This window comes from Hipposideros armiger, unplaced genomic scaffold, assembly GCF_001890085.2.
Source record: "Hipposideros armiger isolate ML-2016 unplaced genomic scaffold, ASM189008v1 scaffold_85, whole genome shotgun sequence".
Lineage (NCBI taxonomy): Eukaryota > Metazoa > Chordata > Mammalia > Chiroptera > Hipposideridae > Hipposideros > Hipposideros armiger.
Window position 1 is genome coordinate 2,733,864 of NW_017731435.1, and position 12,299 is coordinate 2,746,162.

A 12,299-nucleotide genomic window follows, 5' to 3' on the forward strand; every position below is an offset into this window, starting at 1 on the left:
AGTTGGTACAAATTCATAATGAATAATCCCTCTGATATCAAAAAAGGTCAGCAACATCTTTGCAACAAGCTCGCACACTTAATTGTCAGACCTCATAGTTATTCTTAAAATTATTAAAAATTTTAAAATTTTTGGTAATTTGATTCATTTTGGGTGTCAGAGAGACAACCCAGCACAATTGTAACAATAAACGTCCATGTGACAGAAGTACCTGTGTTCCGCGTGCTATCTCCTGAAAGTTAGCTGGGAACTGATCTGTGGCATTCTTCTAGTACACGCACTATAAGAAAACACCATTAGTGAGAACTTAATGAGATTTCTGTGACAATCATAATCAATAGAACATTTTAAATTGGTGAACTATGTGTGCATAAAATAGTTTTGTCACTTTTCCTCTTACAGCACGGAACTGTGAGCAGCTCCCATGCTGGCTGGGAAGCATAGGCACGGCCTTCACGTGTGTCAGGTCACATGAGTCCTCGCGGCAGCCTGGGACAAAGGCGGCATTATCGCCCTTGACAGATAAGCACCATCATGCCACAGAGCAGGGCGGGCTGAGCGTTGTCCCCGAGGCGGGAGGACAGCTGGATCAGCAGGGGCTGGATCTTAGTTGAGAAGATGTGAGGTGTCCCTGGGTGTGTCCTTTGCCGCTGTGGCCTGAAGGGGGACAAGGACAGGGGACTGGGTCTGTGCTGCTCAAATGCATCTGAAATATGCCCCAGGGGTGAGCTGAACCCTGGCTGTCCATTCAGCCCAAAGAACAAAAACCCTCTGAATTGTGTATTTCCTCTTAAAAGTGCATGCAGTTTTGTTTTCCATCCGTAATTTATCTTTGCGGTTTTAATGTTGACATATTTTAAATTATAGTAGATGAAAATGAGAGCTTTTAGAAAATACACTGTACTTACCTCTCCCCTGCACGTCTGCTACTTCTGGGATAAAGGTGCCCAGCCCTATCAGCCCCAAATGTGTCATTCTGTCATTCGGTACCAGGATTTAAAAAGAAAAGGAACAAGACAATCCAACTTTCTCTTTACTGTGGGAGTTGAGTGGGCAGCTGACCCACTTGTCCCGGTTTGAGTAGGAACGTCCTGAGTCCTGGGGACCCCTCCGTCCTGGCACCCGGGCTGGCAGGTTAGCCTGTGGGGTGTGCAGAGAAGCTTTCCTGTGTACGAGGTAGCTTAATCCTGTTGTGCGGTGTTACCCCTGAGCTCCACTCAGCCTAGGGAGAGGTCTTGTGTCGTTTTCCCAGGCAGAAGGACTGGAGGTTATTTTGAAAGGCAGGCAGCCCATAAAGACACATGGAGCCAAGCTGATGATAAGGTTTGGGCCTGATACAATGAATGCATTGCTCATTTTTGAATTGAATAAATATAGTTCATTCTAGGCAAAGCCGCTTCTGTCATGCTGCCAGGCCCTATTAAACTTGGGTTATCACTCGTCTGTGGCAGCTTTAACTTTTCCAGTTGCCTTTTACAAATATTTTAATGCGCGCATTCATGAAGCCATAGCGCTTGCTGACTCGTGATGGCGCCTGTCTTTTCACGTTCCCTGCCTGCCCTATTTAGATGATTTTAGCAACTTTTCACACTTCTGCCCCCTCTGTGTGCCCTTGTGTGGATGCAGGAGAAACGGGGATGTCAGAAGTCACGAGATGTCATGCCATCAGCCTGCCCACTTTCTGGGGCAGGAGTGTGGGGCTTACACTGCACCCCCAGGAGGTCCCAATGTCCCCAACCTCAGCCTCTTTCCACCGCAATCTCATTTCCTCCCCCCCAAATTAAAGCTACTTTTCATGAATAAACTTATCGGTTGTTTAAAGTTTTCTTCCCTCCAGACCTCCCCCATTTCTTTATTCAGACGCAGGCATGAGCTAGCTGAGCTGCACACGCTTCGCAACGTGCCTAACTTTACCAGCGAAACTTGAAGCGACACTCGGAGGCCGGAGACCATTTGATGATCTTTTCAGTAAAAACAGCAAGAATGGGGGAGAAAAAGAACAATAGCTAATAGATCCGACTCCCGAGTCCAAGCAGGAAGTTTAACCCATGGGTCATCGCGTTGCATTTCACTTACTGGATTGTTAATAGATTTTCTTCATTTGTGCGAGACACCGCAAATGATGTACAGAGGCCGGCCAGTTCCTCCAGCGCTGGGACCCGAGGTCCACCTGTACGGAGCCGGCGTTAAAAGCTGCTGGAGTGGCTGCCTCCTGACAACGTCCCAGCTGTAGACTAGCGATCACAATCCTCGGGTGGCACTTTTAATTATCAGCACCGGCAATACCATCAGCAAGTGTGTAATTACGTGTCAGTTTCCTGGCTGTTGGGTATGAAAAGTGGAACCAGTGAAATGATGATTGTGGAAGCGGTAGACTCATATTTAAACAATTCAAAATGTGTAACTGGCAGTGTCATTAAACAGAGAGAGTCTGACCCCAGCTGTCACTTACTTTTCCTTATGCAGATTCGTTCGTGCTGTCTGTCAAAAGAACTCCATGGGCTGAAATGGGACAGAAGAGGTGACATAATCCTCAGAGCAAAGAGGACTGCTCTCCTTACCTCCGCAGAGGCGTCCTTTTAGCCTAAACAAATACGACCACCGAACTGGTAAATAAACCAAGGCCATTACAAGAAATTATATAGACTCTCGCAGATGGATACACAAAAGCAGAATATCAAACAGACATCCTCGCCTTGAAACAATGTGACTAAAACCTGTCTGCTTATAATGCCTTTAAAGAATTAAGTTCAAGAATTAAGTTCCGAAGGGCTTCATTTTAAAGAAGAAAAAAGAAATGATCCTTTTAGTGTTAGGCTCACATTTTGAGTCCCAGATAAAAAAGGAAAAGCCCTTGGCATCAATACTGTGAAATATTGGATACAATTATTATACAGATTTAAACTTCAGTCTGGCTTAGGTTCTAAGTTGTTATGGCCTCAGATACTTTGAATTTAATTGAGAAAACCTAAATGTATGTGCTAAATAAACAGAGGTGAAAATAGAGTGGCTTTCTAAGAAGGCTGGGTTCAGAAGTGAGGAATACTCAAATTTCTGCAAATGTAATTATGGAGTTCGGCAGCCTACCAACCACACACTCCCGGGAGATGAGAGAAACGCACGTTTGCTCTCAAATCCTTCGTTTACCTGGCATGCAAGAAAAAAAAGGCAGAAAAGAAAAACTGGGTAAGCAAGGGTTAAGTCTGCATGCATGCAAAAATAAACAAAAGGCGCGTTTATAAAATGAACTGTGGAGGTTAAGTGTGGGGGTTAAACTAACACAATGAACTGTGAACACAAAGAAAAACGTTTCTTTAATTTTTAAAATGTTTTCATTTCTCATAATAAACTGAACTTGCCGTTGCATACAAACAACATTATTTCATACCCTGAAGACACTGCAATTTAAAGCTTTTGGAACTCAAATAGAAGCAAGGCTCTAACTACACAGGAGCTTTGGCAATTGTGATCTTCCGAAGGACATCAAATCACACCTCTAGTAGCACATTTGAAAGTAAATACGCGCTCACACACACACTCAGGTAGGACGCATTGAAAACAGGGTCAGCTCGCATTTATTTCTGGTTTCAAAGGCAAAGTTGCTGGAGTTTCTCACAGGCTAATGGAAGCCATATTAATTGCCATGGTACCTTCGGATTTGAAAGTAATAAACAGGCACATATTGAATCCTCTAAGGATTAATTTGTATTTTATCAACTGTGAAAAGGGCAATTTTTTACATATCTCAACTTAAGAGGTAGCCTTATTAGGCGATCATTGGAAAACAAATTCTGCATATATTTTGTAGCAAGGTTTAAAAAAATCATTTTTTGCCCCCTCAAAAGGAGCTTAGTGTAACTGGGGAAGCAATTAGTGTCCATGTCCTAGACAAGCACAGTTTTGGAGTTTTGCAGCTTATACATATTTGTATGGCTGGTTAAAGGAGAGAAATGATAGGACATGGCATGCTGTTATGTATTTTATCATATTGGACATTACAGGGGACTTAAGGGGCTTCAATCTGGGTCGTATGCCTGTTGTGTGAATTGTCAAGCTGTGTCAACAAATTTTTTTCATTTTCGGGTAGCGAGCATCACTGGCCGCCCTGGGACCCTCGTTGGGCTGGCAGTGGAGGGGGACATGGGGGACAGAGTGGGTGTGTGCATAGGAGCCGTTTCTGTTTCTCCCTCACGGATGTGCCTGTGGCATCGGCATTTTAAGGTGTGTGGGGGGTACGGGGGGCTCTGGCACTCTGCAGCTCAGGGAAGTGGGATCGTCTGAGAGGAGCCCACTTTCCGATGTCAAAGCAAAAAGGGAAACAAGAAAAAGTGTTTCAATAAGCCTGGGATAATGTTTACGCTTTCCTTTGGAAAAGGGACTTGTTTCAATGGTGCTTAGCATACGTTCACCCAAGAAACGTTAAGTGGCCCACTTAAATCAAGGAATCTCGAGAAAAAAAAAAACAAAACAATTGTCCCCGGCAGTATGCTTCCTCGAATGGGCTGTCTTGTGTTATGTGAAAGGTCCCTGGGGAGAGCACTCTCACACTTGTTTTGGAAGACACTTCTGCAGCCTAATAGATCTTATTGTCAAATGCTTTGTTAAACTTTGACTAGAATATGTGTATTGCACTCAGCATTGGTGAATCCTGAAATTCTGTCAGGGAGGCACCATCAAATTGGTCTCCCATGACTTGTTCTTTAGTTGACATGGAATGGGCTCCCTTCTGCTTCTGGCATTTTCCAGGGAGGGGAGCATGCGCCCCCCCTTCCCTCACCACCCTGTAAGCCTCTATGAAGAAGAGCTATCTCAGGGAGCATGGCCAGTGATTCTGTTTTCAATTTTGAAAACTCATGTGCCATGAATTTATGCTTCTTGGGATGGCAGGTGCCTACCATTCTGCGCCAGAGGCTCCTAATTGGGGAAGTTGCATCCTTAGCCCGGTATTCAGCCTTTGTGCTGGGTGCTTCGGCCCACTTTTCCCCGAGCAGGTGACTCTGTGTAGCTGAGCTGCTTTAAATGCTTTCCTCCTGCCTCGTCGTTGGCTTCTGAACTGACAAAGTTTTTAGCTGCAAATGAAGAGCTACTCCATATGACCCTCCCTGGGAACCTCGCGGCTTCCCCCAGACTCTTCCCTGGGAAGCTTTGTGGCCTTTTAACTAATGAGGTGACCTTAAGAGAAGTCCTTTCCTGGATGTTGGCGTGACGGCCACGATGCTGACAAGTGTGAATTGCATACAGAGCAAATGGTCTCAAACAGTTGCTTCGGATGTCACTGCTTTGCCAGGAAGTCTGTCCGGCTCAGGCTCGGGCCCCAAATAATTTATATTACCATATATTAACAGGATTTAAGCTATGTGTTAACCACCCATTTTCACTTGTCACCACACAGTTAATAGTTACCAAATACAGGTGATTTCAGGCCTACGCACTTTCCTGTCCTTTGTAAGAAGAGTAGAGGTTTGGATTGAATGAATTTAAATTCTGCATCTTTGAGGCACATTCCTACCCATCTGTAGAAAGGGCATGTGGCATATTTGACCCACTGGTTCCCTGGAAGATTATTTGTTAAATGAAAAATTTAAAGGAAAACAAACAAATCAGAAAGGAAACCGCTTGCAGATGGTTCTCCTGTAAGCACCAGACCTCTCAATGATCCAGCGGCTTGTAGCCTCTTAGTCCTCCAGGTGTGGCCAGCTCCCACCTGCGGCTTCCTCTCTCACTTCCACTCCCCACTTCCCTGGCCTCTCCCTGTGCCCCCAACCCCACTGGCACTCACATCCTGAAGGTAGCAGCCCAGGGAGGAGCAGGAGCCAGAAGGGTGGCCAGGGGCTGGGTGGCCCTGAGCCGGCTGATGGGTGCTCTCGGGACACCGCCGTATCAAGCCGCCCTGGAAACCTGTGTCTGGGAGCTGACTGTCGAAGACCCTCATCAGCTGTCGTGGCACCTTAAGGGTTTTCCACACACTGAGAAACAGGCAGACTTAGGATGCGTTTTGTTAGTGGCATTTTGTTCCATCCGTTGACACTCTGTGGGAACAATGCTAACTGTCCTGGACCATTCCAGCCGGTCGTGATGGAAGCCACGGGCTGGGTACCCAGCCGGGCTCTGCTGACTTCCTCCGTCAAGTCTGTGAGCGTCGCTAAGACTCTGCCCAGGAAGAATGTTACCAGTGATGTCACCAGAATGTCACTGGGCATCTAAAATATTTCACCTACGTCCACCAATCGGCGCATCCTGAGAACGATCAGCCAGGACGGTGGGACTTGTACCAGAGCAGCCTGGGCCCAGCTGCAGGTCTCCAGGGCATAGAAAATACATGCCTTCCACTGTTGACATACGTGGCCAACTTTTCATACAAAAACAAGTCAGGTAAGGGACAGTCGTGCATAGGGTAGCGTAGGTTTTGAGTTACACATTCTTTTTTATTTCTGTATCAAACGAGATATTTAGCCCCCAGTCTGTTTAATGGATGGCGTGAGGCTGGGTTTCTTCTGGGATGACTCGCATCCCCCACTTCTTCCCTCCTCGGGTTTGGCTTGTCACGCCATGCCTTCCTCAGAGGACACAGACAAGTGACCACCTTTCACAAGGAGGAGGTGTGGGCTGAGTACATTTTAAACACTACACCCTATGGTTGCCATCAACATTTTAGAACATGGAGCAATTGCATTCAAATAACACAAGAAACACGCCTTTTAGAGATACAGCTATTGCATTACTGTGGTTCGTGCAACATTTAGAGAGGGATGTTCTTCCCTAAACGTTACCAGTTTGTAAATAAATGAAATAATTGTTATCCTAGAAATCACATCCTGGGTATATTGGGTTGTTGGAAAAGTCATGATGTATTTTGTCTATGTTTTTCAAAGGTCATTTATTTATATAAAGAACAAAGATCAATCAATGATTTATGGCCGTTTTGTTCGATAACCTTTTGCCATCTTTCAGTGAGCTTCATAATTCCTCGTTCATAGAATTGTCAACAGTACACATTCTAATTGATTGTTTGATTCCTTGGTAGGAGCTCAAAAAACACCGACACCTTTAAAATCCCACCACACTGAGAGCATAACCTTCCTCTGATGAATGTCTGCTTTCGATGTTGTTTGAGGTGAATCATCACGTTGGGACCAAGACTGTTTGCGCACCACATTGTTTTAAACAATTCACTTCTCATCACCAGTTATCAGTCACTTCAGAAAAGGATCATTTTCCTCATGTTTAATGAGCATGTTGCAGATATTTATATGCACTATCAAATGAACTTCTTTGAGTTCATGTGGAACCCAAATATCGAGCTTGCTTACGTATCCCAGCTTCTTCAGGTGGTCGTGAATGCTTGAATGATGGATGTTCAATGTTTATGCAATCTCTTGTGTCATGTAACATGGGTTTGACTCGATCAATGCCTTTATTTTGTCATCATGAACCTTGGTGGGCCTCCCTGACTGAGGAGCACTGTTGAGATCAAAATCACCAGCACGGAATTTCGTGAACCATCCTTGGCACTGACGTTCTTGTAGAGCATTGTCACTGTAAACTTAATGCAACTTTTCACAAACTTGACGCGTGCCCTTCCCTTTATGGAAGTAAAACAGTAAAATATGGCAAAAATGCACAGTTTGGTCTTCCATCTTCAACTTGTAAAATCTCCAAAACTCAACCAAATCGCTCAATTTTTATTTAGAATGAAGCTAGAACTGTCAGCTGTCAAATGACATAGCAATAACATAGATGCAAATGACTCTAGTACTTCCAAAAATGAACTAGTGCCATCTGTTGCAAACATGCATCATGACTTTTCCGACAACCCAATATATCATCCCTTAAGTGTTGCTGGAAATTTTCTTCCAAGTTGAGTGACTCTTACCTTTGTTAGTATTTTATAATTTATGACAGCATTGTAATTTATTTTAATTTTTTATTTCTGTTCACAAAGAAATCCATCCTCCTCACAGAAAATTCTCAAAGTACAGGCACAGATGAAGATGAAGCAGAAACCCTCAATCCCACCCCTCAAAGGCCCCCCAGTGAAAGCCTATATTTTTAGCTTGTCTTAAGATTTTAAAGTTTTAAAAAGAGTGTCTCAAGCTAGTATAGTTTTTATTCTCTCATCTTAAGATATCTGTAAGTTTATTTTAAAAGACTTCCAGGCGATTGATGAAGTGCGCAGGAATTGCTGGGCAGCCTTTATTCACACACTTGACCATTTACTGAAAGGCCTGCATTTAAGCTCCCTGAGTGCTGACACCATTTCCTGTTTCATCAGGAGTCTGTCTTTGGTTAGCTCACATTCAGAGCTGATATATCAGGACCGGAGGAAGTAGAGTACACAGCCAGGCCACCCCCAGGAGGAAAGGCACAAAGCTACGGCTGGGTAGGTAGGACGCAGGCTGACAGCCCTGGGGACCTGTGTGACTGGGGTCTGAGCCACATGGAGGAAGCCATGAGCAGATGTCGATGCCACACGGAGTCATGGTCTCAGCCAGCTAAAAGGTCGCAGCATCTGCTCCTTGATGCCACACCTAAACCTTCTCAGATGAGGGTTCACCCCTTAATTGCATGCATTTTAGTTTCCAGTGAGTTTGGAGGGAATATGGTTCTGGGTAAAAGATACTGCTTTGTTTCTCCAGGACATTTGCAGAAGCAACCTGGATGAAAAGCATTCTTTAAAGCTGTCTTACTCTCATTAAGCAGCCAAAGGAAGCCTTTCCCATCAATTTTTTGGCTTTTACTACATTTCAGAACTCATCACCTGACAAAAGAATCAAGTTCAGAGGAAGGCCATGCTGGCGCTGTGGGTACACGAGGGTGTCACAGGCTTAGAAGAAAAGCCCAAGAAGTCCACAGCACCCCCAGGGAGGTTCGTGTAGGTGGCCATGTCCCAGCAACGGGACTTACTGGGAATGGCTGCGGGCCTGATGTGGCCCACACGGCATCGCTTCCTGAGTACACATGTGTTCAGAAACATCCGGGCAATTCTCCACTTTCCCCCGGCTGGCCGAGGTATGCACACCAGGACTCAGGATGGCTCAGGAAGAAGAACTGACACTGCTGCTTCGTTCTTAGGGGACTTGGGGACACAGAACACAAACCTCCGTGCCCACCCCATCATGACCTGTAGCATAGAGTGTAAGGTCAGGTGCCAGCCCACGGCAAGCAGAGCAGAGGCTGACCTGGGTCACTGCGTCAGAGGGGCCCCAGCGTGGCGTAGACCTGGGCACGAGGGGCCATGTGCCAGCAGGCAGGGTCTGAGGAAACCAGGAGACATGGCACCAGGCCCCACATTGCCGGGCGTTGGTCCCGCCCTGACTTGGTACCACGTTTAGAGCAGAACATCAGGCTCTGCAGGAGGGGACAGATTGGGACAGCAGGTGCAGTGGGACACAACACAACTGAGGGTGCTATTGGAAAGGGGGACCCCAGAGGACAGGCGGGAGCAACTGGGGCTGTTGAAAGGCAAGCACAGTAAGCAGCTCAGGAGCAAACCGGAGGGTTGAGGGTGCGCCTGTGTGTGTACATGTGTGTGTACATGTGTGCGCGTGCATGTGTATGTACATGTGTGTGCATGTACGTGCACTTGCAGGTGCATGTGTGCACACACGTGTGTGTTTGTGCGTGCATACACATGTACATGTGTGTGCACATGTGCATGTACATGTGCACGTGTGTTTGTGTGTGCGCGTGTGCATGTGTGCGCGCTTGTATACGTGCATGTGCATGTGCATGTGTGTGTGCTTGTGTGTATGCACTAGTGTGCTTGTGTGTGTGCATGTGTGTGTGCATGTGTGTGTGTATGTGCATGTGCATGTGTGTTTGCTTGTGAAAGGAACTTTTCTCAGAGGAAAAGGAATGTTTCATTAAGAAAAGTTACATGCGGCTCTCATAATTTCTTCAAAACAATGAAGGATATATATTTATTCTAAAATAAGTGCGTAGTCAAAAGATGTCTATTAAAAATACAGCGTATATGTGTTCTCTCAGCCTCCTTCACTGCTCTCCTTCCTTCAGATCTGACTTATGAGTCCAGCTCACTGGCTAATGCTTGGTGGTATTAATAACACACATCCTACTCATAAACTTCTGTCAAATCTTCTGGTCTGCGTCTGTATGGTTTCCAAGTTCAATTTTCTCAAAAGGAAAACTCAGTTCTAGTGGGCAGAGACGAACCTCAGTATACCTCTAAAAGTGTCGCTTAGAATTCCATTCGGTAAAAGTGCTGGGAATCACTTAGAGAGTTTACAGGCACAACTCTTGCCTGGTTCCAGCCTCTCGCCCAGCACTTTGATCAATAAGGTCCTATTCCTCCTACAACTGTAGCCTGGGATCCTCTGGTTTTGAATCAGTGGTCGAATCAAACGCTGGGTTGGCTGTCATCTTTCCATCGTCTGTGTTGGGTGTGTGAGCACTGAGTGCTTGGCAGCTATGGGGGACTCGCCATCTGTTTGGGGGAAGGCTTGGGATAAACCTAACAGATCTGTCGCCTACTCTTAACCCCAAGCTTGGAATGATTTTGGCCTCCCTCCCCTGGCCCTTTTATTCTCTGAAATGTCCCTCTGACAGTCCACAGATCGGCAAACCATAACTACAGTCTTCTGTCTTCAGTGTGGGCTGACCTCTGCCAATGTCTTCTCATACCACACTCGTTTCTTCATGGCTGCTGCTCTCTGTACTGCTTGGAGCAGAGTTTGGGAATTTAGTGGGTATTTAGTGTGCTTCAAGATCGGGGGTGAGCTCCACTGTCATTGTCCCTGCCAGCTCTAAAACTTTGGACTCTGGTTCAGTGGTGTACCCCATCACCAAAGAGCAAATGCTTGATTCTTAACAAACCCTCTTGAACTTATGTTTTGCCCAAGTTCTCTGCTTAAATTAGTCATGATTCATAGTTAGTGATTGTACTGTTCAGGTTTGATTGAATTTCATTTTTCATGAACATAAATTTTATAAACTGTCATGAAAGGTAACACCTTTTGTTATTTACTGTTAAATTCTCCCCTACTCTGCCTGAGAAAGAAATATGTTTGTTTTTCTTGGGGGTTATTGCTGTAAATCGAGCTGGTGCTTTTAAAAAAAGCAGGTGCATTAACTATTGGGCACCGAAGAGTTTGTGGACTTGTTAAAGAAGCTGGAGTGAGAGAAAGAAGTGCTTAGGAAGGGTGGTGTTGTGCCAGGATCCTTTGGGCTTCAGATGACCAAGTTCCCTGTTATAAGTCCTTATGCCAAAGTGGGAATTCAATAGAGCAGGTCAAGGGATTTGACTAGATCGGAGATTAAACCTGACTCGTTGGAACTCTATCCCATTTGTCTGTTTCATCTCTGGGCTCTGTTGTCTTCCATGTTGGCTTCATTTTCAGGCAGTTTCCTCCCATTTTAACAGAAAATATGGCCACTCATACCACCGTCAAAGATTGGTAGTCTTGGAGAGAGGAGAGCTAGCATCTCAGAGATGATCTGACCAGCCCAGCTTGGGTGCCCTGACTATGGCAGCACCAATTATAAGGAAGGCAGGAGATCTGGTTCTCTGAAGGCCTGGGCAGGGGGCACGGGCCATCCCTGGGCTAAGGGCGGAGGTGGAGTGGGGGAGGGGAGGGCAGATACCTTCTAGAACAGATCCCACAAGAATGAGGATTCTGTTCTCAGAAGGGCAGATGGGAAAACCCACTGCAAACAAGGCTAGACATCTTGGATCAGGAGGGACGCAGCCTTTGTGCCTCTGCAGAGGCTAAGGCACGGGTGGCAGGAAGGCCTCGCCTCCACCGCTTCTCACACTAAGTGGTCGCCTTCCATGACCCTTTGCTTGAATGCCATCTGTGCCTTGAGACTTGGGTCAGCACCTTACTTACCTGAGTTCTGAGGACACTCGGTTGCGTCGTACCACATTTCACCTTGGCCAGTGACCCCTTTTCATTAGCCCCTCATGTGATCTAGTAAAAAATAATAGGATGTTAAATCAACTCCTGAGAAATTTCTTGCATCAGATCTGGGGACGTGAAGTTGTTCCATCCGCCATTATAGACTGAGCATGCTGCTAGTCAACCCAACCGGAAGTCTCCCTACCCTCTCGGGTTGCCTGCTAGTACTCAGTAGTAAATCGAAGGGTTCCTTAACAACAGCTGTGAGGTTTTTTTCGTTCATGAGCCTCTCCGGAGCGCACTGCCTTCTGGGACCCACATATGTGTATGTGGATACACATATACGAGGTCAGAAAATTAAGTTCACAAACTCATCCTAGAAAACCTGCTACATCCCTCATTGCTGAATATCACTACGGTCACCTTCAAAGTACTCCCCTTGGG